Source organism: Nannospalax galili, unplaced genomic scaffold, assembly GCF_000622305.1.
Source record: "Nannospalax galili isolate Female #2095 unplaced genomic scaffold, S.galili_v1.0 scaffold96, whole genome shotgun sequence".
Lineage (NCBI taxonomy): Eukaryota > Metazoa > Chordata > Mammalia > Rodentia > Spalacidae > Nannospalax > Nannospalax galili.
Window position 1 is genome coordinate 3,483,674 of NW_008342018.1, and position 14,772 is coordinate 3,498,445.

At 37.1% G+C, this 14,772-nt stretch overlaps 1 non-coding gene and 1 pseudogene across 1 annotated transcript; both read right to left on the reverse strand.

Annotated features, from left to right (window-relative positions):
* Positions 1–8,726: 8,726 nt before the first annotated feature.
* Positions 8,727–8,854, reverse strand: LOC115071211. Its single transcript, XR_003850318.1, has one exon. It is a non-coding gene; the product is annotated as a small nucleolar RNA SNORA20 (small nucleolar RNA).
* A 3,212-nt stretch (positions 8,855–12,066) lies between these two features.
* On the reverse strand, positions 12,067–13,441 carry LOC103738006 (annotated as a pseudogene).
* Positions 13,442–14,772: the final 1,331 nt, after the last annotated feature.

Genomic DNA, 14,772 nt, shown 5'->3' on the forward strand with positions numbered 1-14,772 from the left:
CCTCAAGTTAGTGATCCTCCTGCCTCTTCTTCCTTAGTGCTGGCATTAGAGATGAACCTTGTCAAATTCAATGTTTATTGAAGATAAGATATGGCACCTGGGTGTGGTGGCTTATGCTTATAATCCTAGCACTTGGGAAACTGAAGGAGCAGAATTGCTCTGAGTTTGAGTATAGCTTGGGCTACATAATGAACCTCAAATCAGCATGAGCTAGAATTTAAGACTCAAAAAAAAAAGAGTTTTTTGATCTCTCACTTATGAAAAATGCAAATGAGGAACAGGATTAGTTTTCCAATTATTCAAAAATTGCAAATTAAATTTGAAGTAATATGATCCTTGATAAGAACAAAGTATATAATACTGACAGGTAGGACACATCAATATAAAGACAAAAGAATGCGCCTATTTGTGTGTATGTCGGACATACTTTTTTCCCTTCAATTTCAGGCCCTATGCAGTGTTTTTAATTCCTTGCTTTTGGAATGTGGGGTAGTCAGAATCACAGAAAGCCTGACAAAAATATGTGTTCAAATGTTAGGCCTTGATCCATCTCCAGACAATATACCATTTCTTTTAACTTTTCTAACAACATGGTCATGTTTAGAACCTTGGGATTAGAGGATTAGAGAGATATGGGAAGAATGGCAGCCCAAGAGACTTTTAGCTTACTGACAAAGATTTTAAAAGTTGCACTTGCACTGTATTATCTAATCCTCCTAATCTCCCAATGAATGAATTTTTTTTTAATCTCCCAATTTTTATGTGGCACCAAGGTACACACTTAGGATCTTGTCAGAGATCTGATTCTAATTAGTAACTAAAATGCCACCCCATAGTTACTCTGGACATGGACGGGTTGCTGATTGACAAGTGGTTATAGCACAGTGTCTAAGCTTTGATTGAGCAAAGCAGAACCAAATGAGCTACTGGGCACAGTGGGACACTTCAGCTGGAGGAAACATCAGTGTATCCTTAAGTGATGTCAGATACCTGTGGCTCTGAGATCAGGACATGACTGAAGAACTGATCTGTGAATGATAACAATTCTGCACTGGGTATTGTTGATGTGACAATTGGAGCAGTTAGGTAACTTTTTTGACAAGCACACTTCTTTTGAGATGAAAATGAGATCAAGATCTTTTGATCCCAGTAACTATGGTGGCATGAACTGTGGCTTCTGAAACACCACAGACAGGAAATTGAAAACTGTCTTGTATACCTGGATGTTCACTCCTTGGGAGGACCCCAGCAACTTTAAGAATGGTAGCACCTTCTTACTGTGTGGAATCTCTTACTTTTTTCAACGTCTTTATTCAAGGTCTTATTTTCTTCATTTTTTACAATAAATTATGTATGTTTATTTATAATTTCCTGAGCTACTCATAAAACATTTAAGTTGGACTGAATGTAGAGTTAAATATGAGTCAACACTATCACTAAGGAACCCCACGTTAAAAATACACTTAGATTTTTGTAGAGCAGAGGAGTATGAACTCAGAGATGTATACCACCACCAGCTAGGCAAGAACATACTCCGCTGAAGTCATCTTAAGGTGCAAATAAGGTGCAGGACCTCCACACAAGGAATATGCACACTAACTAACCATAAACATTAAGAAAATCCAGAGAGTAACACTGATGGCTAAGGCATTCAAGATTCCATTGGTGCATCACCAGAGAAAGGTACCTAATATAAGCAACCACAACAAAAGTTTCTGGGTAACTTTGGATAGTTAGCTGTGGTAGGGAACTGTAGTGCTAGATCTCAGAAACTATGGATTATAACTGAATATTAAATCATTCAGAAGTCACATCTAATTATTTGTCATGTTATATTAAAGGTGAGCACCAAAAGTAACGAGACAGAATTAAACTAAAAGAGAATACCTAACAATTTATAAGATTTGAGGAAGGACAGCAATACAAGGCAATATTATTAGATGATATAAAAGAAAAATGTAAAAACTATCAGTTATTCAAAAATAAAACTTCAGAATCAACATTACACGATTAAATTTAAAGTGATCTTGATTTTTTTCACAGAATTTAGAATACTAAATTCTTGATATACAAATACATGTAAATTTTTAATATGGTAGAACTGTGACTTCATTTTGAAAAAAGAGAATAGATTGATCTCTCATTAAGGAAAAGTATTGTACTGTTAAATAAATACTATAAGCAGTATTATAAACTCTGGATGAAGTTAGTAAATAGATTCTTTTTAGGAGTCTTATAAGTAAATCAACAATAGTTATAAAGGTCGAGCACTTCAACAGTTGGTGATTAACAGTATTTTCAGTTTCATATAACAAATTCATTTTCTTCTTTATCTTCTATTGTTTGATGTTTTGTTCTGGCTAGAATGCTTTCAGAGGTGAATGTTAATTAAATAATTTTATAAGAATTCTTTAAAGGCTTAATAAATCATCTTATGTTATTTTCTACATCTAACTTTCTAATTATGATGTACTAAAAATATTCATTGGTACCAGGCTTAAGACATTGCTGGATTCATTAATGCATCTTGAGAAATTCTTTAAAGTTGTGCCATCTACTCTGCATTACAAGGTAGCCATATGTTCCTTCCTAAGATTTTTCCCAGATATGAAATTAAAATATGTTCTGTTTATAATCTGGATTTTGCTTTCTAAAAGTGAATGTGATAAAGCTTATTTATTTTTATTTAATCTCTAAAGATAACTACTTGACATATGCACATATATGCACACTAATCCTGCTGGTTCTTCTATGTTTCTTCAAAGATAATGTAAGACTGGATCTTGACTTAGCCATTACTGTACATACACGTGTTTGTGTGTGTGTGTGTGTATGTGTGTGTGTGTATATATGTGTGTGTATGTGTGTAAATAAAGTAAGCACTCTCCCTTCAATCTTTTCTTTTCAATGAAATAATGAATTTGGAAAGGAAAATGATTGGTTCTAAAACATCTATTATTAAGAGAGTTGAGCCAAATTCAGAAAGACAATAAAATACGTGTGTGTGACTATAATTAAAGCCAAAAAAGTATAAAGGAGACCAAGAGAGGATTTAAAAAAAAAGCTGATGGGGAAAAATGAGTGTTAGGAAAAAGAGCAGGAAAGAGGAAAAGAGATTTGGGAGTTTATAAGGATTAACCAATGAGACGGGGGAGAGGAGGAGGGAGGAAAATTCATGTACTTGAAAATTTTTCTTTGTGGCTTAATATTCTATTGTTTATATTTAGCATATTCCTATTAACCAATCTTTAGCTGATGGGCATCTAGGATGTTTTCACTTTTTAGCTATTGTGACAATGAACAAGAATAATCAAATATACCAGTAGTAAGATAGAGTCCTTTGGGTATATATTCAAGAGAGGTATGGATAGATCACATGCTAGATCTATTTCAAACTTTTGAGGAAATTCCACACTGAATTCCATACTGGTTTGTACCAGTTTGCTCTCTCACTAATAGTGAGTAAGTTATCCCCTTTCTCCACATACACAGTTCTTATCATTTTTTTCTTTCTTTTAATTATAACCATTCTGATTGAGGTAAGATGAAATCTCATTGTAGTTGTAATTTGCATTTTCCCAATGGCTAACATAGCTGAACATTTTCTATAATTTCAGTTTAAAAATTATTGAAGTTTTATGAATTTTCATACAATTGATTTGGTGATATTTAAATCCCCTCCCTGATCCCCCCGCCACTTTTTACCCCCTGACAATTTAAGGCACTCTCCTGTATAAAGGGTCTCATTCTTGTTCCCAAATGTCCTTCAGTGTGGATTCAACTGTGACCTACCAACAGTCACAACCTTGGAAATGAATATCTCTGATAATTCCAGTAACTACCAGTTACCAACAGTACTTAGGTAGGGTTGTGGTATTTGACACACTTCTCCAGGTTAATGCTGCTATTTTGTCTAATTTAACTTTGCATGGGTCCCATGCATGCTGTTACCATTGCTCTGACTTCATATGAGTAAATGATCAGCTGCCTGGGAAACTCTGTTCCTTGTGATCATGCACCTCGACTGGTCTCTTACAATTTTTCCTCCCTATTTTCCACAATGATCCCTGAGCACTGGAAAGCCAAAGTTTGATGTAGGTGTCCTATTCAGGGTTAAGCACTCTGCAGCCTCTTATTCTCTGTTTATAAGTTGTGATTTCTCTGTTAATAGCTATCTGCTGCATAAGTAAGTTTATCTACTGAGAGTTGAGAGATACATTAATCTGTGGTTGTAACAATAAGGGGTAAGAGTCAGTTTCATATTAAAACTATTTTGTAGAAAACTAATATTAGGTTCTTCCCTATGGCCTGTGACCTGTCTAGCTTCAGGTTCCTGGGCCTGGTATTAGTATCAGGTATGAGCTCCATCCTGTGAAGGAGAGCTTAAATCCAATTAGAAAATGATTAATTACTCCCATAATGTTTGTGCAACTACTGCACGGGTGGGAATATCTTGGTAGGCCAGTTATTGTAGTTTTCAGGATTTATAGCTGTGTAGGGTTCATGATTATTTTTTTCTTCTGGTAGCATATGTAACACCTTCCAGCTTTATCAAATCTAGCCAGTACAGATTACAGGTAATAAAAATGTGGTACATTTACACAGTGAAGTTCTAGTCAGCGGTAAGGAAAGACAAAATTATGAACTTTGAACATAAGTTGATGGAACTAGAAAATGTTATACTAAGTGAAGGAACACAGACTCAGAAAAGCAAGCAACATATGTTCTCCCTTATTTGCGAATCTTAGCACCAATCCCTTATATGTGAGTATATATCCTGATGTAACAGCAAGAGACAGGAAAATGGAAATGAAGTACGGAGGTAAAATGAAAGAAAGAGCCTGAGAGAGGGGAATAGTAAGAAGCAGATGTCATCAAGGGTAATTGGGGAGAATACTGGTATTCAACCAGGAAGGGAGGAGGAAAGGCCATATAAGGATCTATGGGAGTAAAGGGGAAGAAGGAACTCAAGAGAGGGGTTATAATAGGAGACAGGTATTATCAAAGGGAAAATGGTGGAAATGCAGGCACTTAAACTGGGGAGGGAGGAGGGAGGTTACAAATGAAGAGAGAAAGGAGAGATAAAGTTGTGGTATAAAAGTCAGAGGGAAATGTATTAACTCAATAAAACCCCTGAGAATTATTCATACAATATATGAACATGAGTGCATGTGTATATCTGAAAGCTATATAACATGGAACAGAAGGAAAAATTGCCCTTTGAGTTTTTGGCCAGGGTAGTCCAAGAGGCTCCCAAAACAACACAGGCTATTGCCACGGCCCTTGATAATCCCCAGAAATTGAAGGTAAGGACGTACTTCAGACATAGGACTTGGAGCAAAGGAACTGGAACTGACCTGGAAGCCTTCTTCCTGAAGACTAGCTCCCATGATTCTAGATGATACTATGTAAGATGCTAAGGTTAAAAAATTAGACAGTGGTTCAACCCAGCTATAAACTCCAATAACCACAATGACTGGCAGAAGAAACTATCTCTATTGGGATAGTAGTGTCCTTTTTATATAGGGGTAATCAATAGCTATCTAATTGGACTTAACGTCCTCTCAATGGGAGGAAACTAACTGGTGGCACTGTAAATATAGCCAATACACATGGCCAGAGAGGTCTTAAATCCTAGAAAAAAAAAACCTATCTCTGTTAAATCTCTAGACAAATGAAATTTCTTGCTGTATGCTAAAACTGAATACTTATATTTACAGACAAATATACCATACATCAATCATCAAGGAAGTTTCTTTTGTAACAGATGGAGGATATTACAGAGTTCCAGAATGACAAACACTCAATTTACAACTATTAGAGTAGCATGTACAAAGATAATGTCTTTAAAATCTTTTTGCTATCTATCCATGTGGAGCTATTTCAATATCTAATAGTTCTTAATGGATACTATATAACCAGGGAATAAGTTTAAATGTATCTCTCATAAGAAAGATATGCAAAGTGTTTCACAAAGTGAAACTAGGAAGAACAGACTATATGATTTTCAATGGTTTAAGAAACGATACTTATAATAGTAATAGTTTAAAGAAAAACTATTTTATATCATCAGGTGAGAAAGAAAGGAAGTAATGAGAGAGACCGAGAGAGGGAAATTCACTGACTTTGATTCAAGGTTGAGAGGGAGAATATTTAATGTATGTCTTTCTTTACCCTCAAAATTTTTGACAATTTTAATGAGCACCTGCTTTAAAACATCTATATCTTCCGTGAAGCTTCTATAAAATAATATGATCTATTTTATATCATCAGGTGAGAAAGAAAGGAAGTAATGAGAGAGACCGAGAGAGTGAAATTCACTGACTTTGATTCAAGGTTGAGAGGGAGAATATTTAATGTATGTCTTTCTTTACCCTCAAAATTTTTGACAATTTTAATGAGCACCTGCTTTAAAACATCTATATCTTCCGTGAAGCTTCTATAAAATAATATGATGAGAATTGATGGCAAGGTAAAGATATCAAAAGAAATAACATGATGGCATAAACAGGCCAGGTAAAGAAACAATAATTATAAAATAATTAATACTCTATTAAAACAATATTAAACAAGAAAATAGTAAACCAGGGAAATCTGTTCTAGAAATCTGAAAGAAAAAGGAAAAGATAGAAATTCAAAAAGTGAAGTAATAACTGCTAAGTGTATGTAATATAAATATTAAATATCATGGATATTAGTTCATGAATAATATCAATTATTAAATAAAATTTTCTTATTTTCCTGGGACGGCGTGGAAGACACAGACTTGAAGGTAAATCCTCCTTCCTTACCTCCTGTCCATGAAAATCTGCAAAGCAACCCCTAATATCACACATAGAAGTTTGGCAAAACCAAGTAAGCATCCCATTCTTCTTTCCCATGCCAACACCACCAGTTTCTACAAACACAATTAACTGGGGAAGAGGCTGGTAAGAGATGAAGGTTTAAGATGCTGAAATTATGTCATTGAGCTACAAGGAAGGTTCATTTTTTCCTTGAAGGAAACTAATTTTCAGGTACACATACAAGTCAAGTGAAGCTGGTCACTTTCTGAAAGAAACAGTTGAAGAGATAAAAATGTCCCAGAAGAATGGAAGATTGACAAATTACCACCTGAAAATTTATCATCCACCAGCATTAGCTAGTTGTTCTATTCTTGTTGGGAAATATTGGAAAATTCATTGAGGGGAGATGATGTGCTTCTCTGGCTTTGTCTCATATCAGAGATAAAGCACTTCTATGTTTATTTAGTGATACTATTGGGCAAAGCATAATTTTTCTGAACTGCTGTCACCCACCTCAAGAGGGTGAACTCAGTGAAAGTAAAGCACAGAAATGAGGGTTAGGTGGAAGGGGGAATAAGTACTGGACTTATTTGGACATTATTTTTAACAGGAAGCTATGTAGGTAAAGCAACCTGTGGTACTACATGAGAAGTATAGAATTTTCACATCTGCCATATTGAAGATACTGTCTATTATAGCCCTCCAGAATCCCATGTACAGAAGCTGTTAGGTACTAGAGTTATGTTCTAGAAGTAAATATTGGACCCTGCCCCTTCTCCACCTCCTTCGTGGTTCCCGTGAAGCATACCAGCCTCCTCTGACATACCCTCCTGCACTCACAGACACAGGCCCAAAGCCACAATGTCAGGTAACCATAGACTCTGAAAGTGAGCTACAATAACTTCGTTCATTTAACTTGATTCTATCTCAGTTGTTTAGTCACAGTAGCACATAGATAACACACTGATAATTACTTGAAGATAGTTATAGATATTAGAATAACATGTAAATAAGTAAATCTAAAAACAGATGAAGGTTAATGTGCCTTTCTAAATACAGTCATAGAGACTGAATTAATAGCAAGCATTCACACTAAATTTAGAGAGAAACAAATGGCAAGAGAACTACTCAGGGGATGGAACACCCTCTTATTAGTCCAAGTCCTCAGGAGAACATAAGAGGCTATTTTAAGAAGAACATGCATTTAGCAATTTAAATTGGTTCAATGTTTTATCACTGCATATAATCAAAAAGCTTGAAATCTTCCGAAAATATCTCTTCAGATGAGGAACGAGCATTCTGAAGAACATTCCTGAAAAAGGGTATTGAAGAACTATAAAACTGTGTCACTTTAATCTCTCTCCAAGTTTAGACTGCTAAATAAATCAGCTACCCCGGGAAGCAATAGGAACAATTGGAGCATAAATGGCAATGCAACCCTTCCTGAAGAGAGAAATTTTTACAGGAAAAAACTCACAAGCTTAAGTTTTGAAAAATCTAGGTTTCTTAAGAATCAGTGCATAGTACTGCTACATTTCTGTCATTTGTAAGTGGACACGAAGCCAAAGAAAATAACTTCTGAGAAGAATGTTTAGAGGATGTAAATTAAGTATGGAAAGTATTTAGCAGATGCTACATATAGGTATTTTTTTTAAGAAAACAAAAATTCCTCTGAAGATATGTTGTGGAGCTGGTAAATCTGAATTAAAAACTTATATACAGGAAGGAAGGAGCTAACAAAACTTAGATTACTCAGGATGGTCAGACATCTGTACCTCCAAGGTTCTAAAATTACTCAACCATTTTTAGGAAAAGGACATTTTCTTTTTTAAGAAAGTTAAGTTATAGCATTTTAGAAAAGAAAGCAATACATCAATGTATTGCAAGCACTGTTGACTAAATCCTGCTCACACAAGGCATCCAAACATTCTGCACCAAGAACATTATCTAGACAATGCAGAAGAGTTAGAGTCCTTACTTCCATTCAGTTTACAGTGGCCAGATATTGCTTTATCCCATGTGAATAACTGTTTCCATCACTGAGACTTGTACAGCAAATAAATGGGGAAGAAAACACTCTCTTAATGGAGAATGACTCCAAGTTAGGCAGGGAGCTATAAGGGTACAGTTCTCTGGAGTGGTCAGCTTTGAGTCATTAGTACTCCTGTGTATAACCCCAATAAATGCATTGAATCACCAAGCTAGACAAGATATGTGTAGAAAATGTTAAATATTACTTATTTGGTTTTCTAAAATTTTCATTTAAAGCCCATATTCCTTTGTTCACCAAAGGGTATCCTAAGACATACTTATTGTATAAGAGTAATAAGTGACATAACTGTTCTGATTGTCTAAGCCCAAAGCATTTAAATAGTATACCTAAAGAGTTACATATAATTTTCCCAACTGAAATATACCTATCTTAAGATTCAAAGATAGTAACCACTTATGAGACAACAGGTTTTTCTTTCTGGGTATAGTTTCCCTCACTCAAGGTGATTGTTTCCATGTTCATCCATTTACCTGAGAATTTCATAATTTCATTAGTCTTAACAGCATAATAATGTTTCATTGTGTAAATGTGCAAAGCTTTCATTATCCATTCATTATTTACTGGTCAATTTGGTTGTTTCCATTTCCTGGCTATTGTGAATAGAGCAGCAATAAATGTGGTTGAACAAGAATCTTTATATTAGGAAACAGAGTACGGTGGACATATGCTCAAGAGTTGTGTAGCTAGATAAAGCATTAGCTCTAGTCCTAGGTATTTGAGGAGCATTGACACTGAATCCCTCGGGGCTTGCACCAAGTTCCACTCCCACCAGCAGTGACTACGTGTTCCCTTTCCCCATATCCTAATGAGAATTTGTCATTATATTTTATCTTAGCCATTCTGATTAGAGTAGTTCAAGGTAGTTGTAACTTGTATTTCCCTGATGACTAAAGATGTTAAACATGTATTTAAGTATTTCTTAGGTATTTATGTTTTACCTTTTGAGAACTCTCTGTTTAGTTCTTTCCTTAATATTTTTGGGTTTTTTTTTGGCTTTTTTTGCCCATTCGTTTGTTCTGACAGGGCCTCCCTAGTCAAAGACTGCCTGGAATTCACTATGTGGCCAAGCCTGGGATCCCTGTGCCTCTGCCTTCCTACAGCTAGGATTAAGGGCACATGCCACCATACCTCGGGTTCCCTCAATTTTAATTGGGATGCTTGCTTCTTTTGAAGTTTAATTATGGATTTCTTTATATATTCTAGATACTAACCCTCTGTTGGAGGAATAGGTGGTATAAAGATTTGGTTTTTTTTTTTTTCATTTTGCAGGTTGCTTCTTCACTTGAGTGATGGTATACTTTGTTATACAGATTCTTTTTAGTTTCATGAGGTCTTATTTGTCAATTGTTGATCTGAAAGCCTTTGCAATTGGGATCTTGTTTTGAATGTCCTTTCTTAGTCCATAAGTTGCGATGTATTTCCTACATTCTCTTCTATCTAATTCAGGGTATTGGATATTATGTTGAGGTCTTTGATCAATTTGAAGTTGAGTTTTGTTCAGGGTGAGAGGAAGGGACCTAATTTCATTATTCTACCTCTAGCTATCCAACTTAACCAGCACCATTTAGGAAACATACTGTTTACACTTGGATTTTTTTTTTGGCCTCTTTGTCCACAGAAGTCAGAAAACTAATAAGGGGCTATGACTGTGGGTTAAGGGAGTGGAATTAGAATGCAGTGATATAAGTGGAAAAGGAATGAAATAGGAAACGTTAACTGTTGTGGAAATGCATGGGCAGGGCAGAAGAGTGTGTAAAAAGAGGAATAACTAATAATAAAAGCTTTTAGAAATGGTCATATAGAAATCTACTGTGATAGAAATGTCCTGCAATATATACATATAAAATATAAAAAGAATTTAAATGGTGTTACCCTGTAAAAGATTCAATGGCCTGAGCAGACACTACAAGCCAGAAAATAAAAAGCCCTGTGTCAGGAATGGGCTCCCTATTTGGAGTTTTTGACCAGTAGTCTCTCATAGACCATCAAATAATACTCACTGCTGCCATTACTATTGCATGACCCACAGAACTTCGCGGTAAGACCCTATTGCTGAAGCCACTGTACACATCAATAATAGAATAATGGGAGATCAAGCTAGCACTGACCTTGAAGCTTCATCTCTACTAGCAAGCTTTCGTTATGCTAAGAGGTGCTATACATGGAAAATTCATCATCATTACTCAGCTGGGAATCTGGTGAGCTGTAATAAGTAGCCTGTCAAAATACGCCCCACTGGTGTAATAGTGATATGAATTTTGAAAGAGTAATCATCCACCTTTTGGTTGAATTTAAGGACTCCTTCACAAGATGAAACTCATAGCTGGGCACTGTTTTGGGGGCCAAGATCTTGTGACAAGACAGGTCAAAGGCCACAGGGAAGAACCTACTACTATTATCCTGCTAAATAGGCATAGTATTAAACCTACTCATAATGACTTATTTTTATACCCAAGAAACAGCATGTCTCTTAACCCACATCAAACACGTGTCTTCTTGAAGCAGATGGCAATTAACACAAAGTCCACAACTTTAAAACTACAGAGAATAAGAGACTCTGTAGTACTCAGCCCTAAATGAGACATGTATATCACACCCTGTCTTCCTAAGGCTCATTGATCATAGTGGGATGGAGGGTGAGCAGATTATAAGAGCCTGAGACGGTAAGTGAATAAAAACCAAAAAACTATTTTGTTCAGCCATAACAAGGCAGCTGCATATCAATTTGTTCATAACCAAGCCATAAAAAACACTAGCATGTTTGGGGAAGTGTCCACAAGCCCCAGGCCTAGATGAGGGTCAATTGGCAGTTAACAGTGGCTGAGATAGGGAGAGTCTTTTTTCTTTAGGTGCATGAACCAGGTAGGTTAGCTAGTTTCTAAATGATGGACCCACCGTGAAATGCATTTGGAGGACAAAAATTAGGCTCCAAAGGTTTTTAATAAAATAAAAAATTAGCCAGTCCTGTTGGTGCTTGTTCTTAATCCCAACACTCAGGAAGCAGAGCCAGGTGGGTCTTTGTCTGGTCGAGGTCATAGTGAAAAACAAATAATAATAGAAGGATAGTAGAGTCAGTGGGTAGATGGGGGAAGAGGACGGTTGAAAATGATCAACATATAGTGTATGAAACAGTCAATGAATCATAGAGGAATATTCCTTTTTTATTGAAACACGACAAAATTAAACTTTATCCAATTTCTTGTCAGTTTCTCCCCCCAATCTCTCATTTTACCCTGACTTAGAGTCCACAAATTTCATCAGATCATTCATTTTCATGGACATGGGACTTTTGATGGGGAAGCCTAGAGCTCAGCTCCATACGAGCTGTGCCAGCACTCCCAGTGCCTGAGACACCCCAAACAGGACTGTGCAGGAATTCTTCATGCCATGTGCTGAAGCAGCACCCCACTGTGAGCATCTACATTGGGCCAAGGGTTCTTGGCCTTCCTGTACTCTAAGAGGATATTGGGCACAATCTTGTACATATGAGGAACCAGGTTAAACATGAGGTCATTAGGTAGGTGTTTCAGAGCAAACTCTTGCTGACAGGAATATCATGGATCAGTCTTCCTTAGCACTGCATGACCATATTCTGGTACAACCCATCCTTATTGAGTAGTCCAGATGTAATCTCATAATTTCTCATCTGACACATCTTTGCCAACTTCTTTCTGTAGCTGTGTTAGCAAGACAAGCACTTCCTGATTTGCTAGACCATGGAGAGGCCCTGCCAGTCCATTCGTGGCTGCCATAAAGGACAGGTACGGGTCTGAGAGGGCACTGCCCACCAAGTGGATGGTATGGGCATTTACATTACCACCCTCATGGTCACTGTGGATTGAGCTCAGTGAACTGAGCTCAGTGAATTGAGCCTCAGTATAGCCTAACATGTTGATGAAATTGTGGGACCAGTCCAGCTTAGAGTCAATGGCCCCAATACTGCTCTCCTCTGGATAAAGATTCTGGTAGATTTCTTCTGCAACACAAGGTAGCATTGCAATCGGGTCCACAGACTTCATAATCAACTCCCAGTACTTAGTTCAGTTGATTCCCTCTGCATAAGCCCAGGAAAACTTACTTTCACTCTTGAGGGCTGTAACAGCTGCACTGAGCTGAGACATTGGGTGTGGATTGATAGGGAAAGTTGTCTAGCATGGCAACCACATGAGAAAGCAGAGCTGCCCTTTTCACCCATTCTTGTGAAAGCCAAGATACCTGTTCCTCTGTGGGGCTCTGTCTAGTTACCAGCACCCAAGATAAACCCTCAGGCAGGCTTCTTCCACACCTTTTGCCTTGGGCAGCATTTTCTGGCATTCAGGGATAGTATAGCCCCAGAATCGGATGGCCTCTTTAGGATCTAGAACTGATGTTTCATATACAAGTCCATTTATGTCTCTCATGCCTGCACACATCATGTCCACAGGTGATTTATCCCACCACTGTCTTGCCATTTGGCTTTAATTCTGGCCTGCTCCTTAGGTATCATATTGGATAATACTTCTTTCAAATTCATGGAAGAAACACTGGCATGCCAGGCAGCAAGAACAAGGCAGAATGCATTCTTGGTTCCCAGGAGCCAGGCTGCGGAAACAAGTGGAGCCATGAGGGTGAACTCTGGGACCTGGCAGGGAAGGAAGGAAACTCGGTTTGCCACTGAGCCTGAGACCATGCCAACCGCCAGACAAGGTTGAAAGCTCAAGAAGTATTTTCAAAAAGAAATACTGGCAATTGCTATAGCTATGAATGATTGGCTTGCAGTTGCTAGAGCTTTTACATATCATGGAGTTTGCCTGTCTAGACCAGCCTATCCCCTTCCTTCAATATCAGACGTGAAAGCTCTCAGAGATTTAAATGTAGAATCAAGTTCTTTTTCATATCTTTATTTTTTGGTATCTTTTTATTGTTTCTGTTTAGCTCATATTCTCCACAGTGTTTTCAGCAGGCACAAGAGGCCATCAGATTCCCTGGTACTGAGTTAAAGGTAGTTGTGAACTGCCATGTGAGTATTGGGACCCACATTCAGGTTCTCTGCAAGATCAGAACATTCTTTGAGTCACAGAGTTATCTCTCCATACTCTAGATACAAGATCTTAGGCAGACAGTTATAAGAAAAAGATAAATATATGTATGTCCTTGTCCAACTGCTGTCTAATGATTTTTGTCTCTACAAATGTTTGAGGATTTAGGATAAAAATCACAAGAAACTGTAAGATATGTAAATGAAGAAACAGGGAGAAAAGGGGACAACTGAAAAACAACATAACCAAGAACAAGGTCACAGTTGAACAAGGATGTAAATGAATGTGAATGAGAGAGATGAAGGTTAATAAATCAGGTGGTCCTCTTAAGAGATGGCATTTTCAATCTAGTCTGCATGCTTTTTTGAGTGAAATATATTAATAGAGAAGGGAAAGCCAGACCATGAACAAAATCCAGTTGTTAATGAGGCTGAAACTTTGAAAACACTAAAAGAGAAATCCTTTTCTCTTTGCCACGACAAAACACCTGGCAAAGGCAATTTAAGGGAAGAAAGGTTTACTTTTGTTTACAGTTAGAGAATACAGTCCCTGAATACAGTCATGGTGGCAGGAATGTGAAACAATTGTCAGATTGCATGTGTAGTCATAGAGCTGAAGGATTAGTGCTGTGTGCAGCTCATATTCTTTTATAAAGTATTTTTCTTTTTATGTGTTTGAGTGTATTGCCTGCATGTACACAAATGCATCATATATATATATATATATACGTATATACATATACATATATATACATATATAATTTTCACTGTTTCTTTAAAAATTTGACACAGGCATCCCATTCTGCTTTCCTTTGCATACTGGAGACCAGCATTCTTCCCTGGCTCTCCCCCCAGGTTGTCCCCTCACCACCAACTTCCCAGCTTCCAGACCAGGCTGACAGACCTGCTCAATCAGA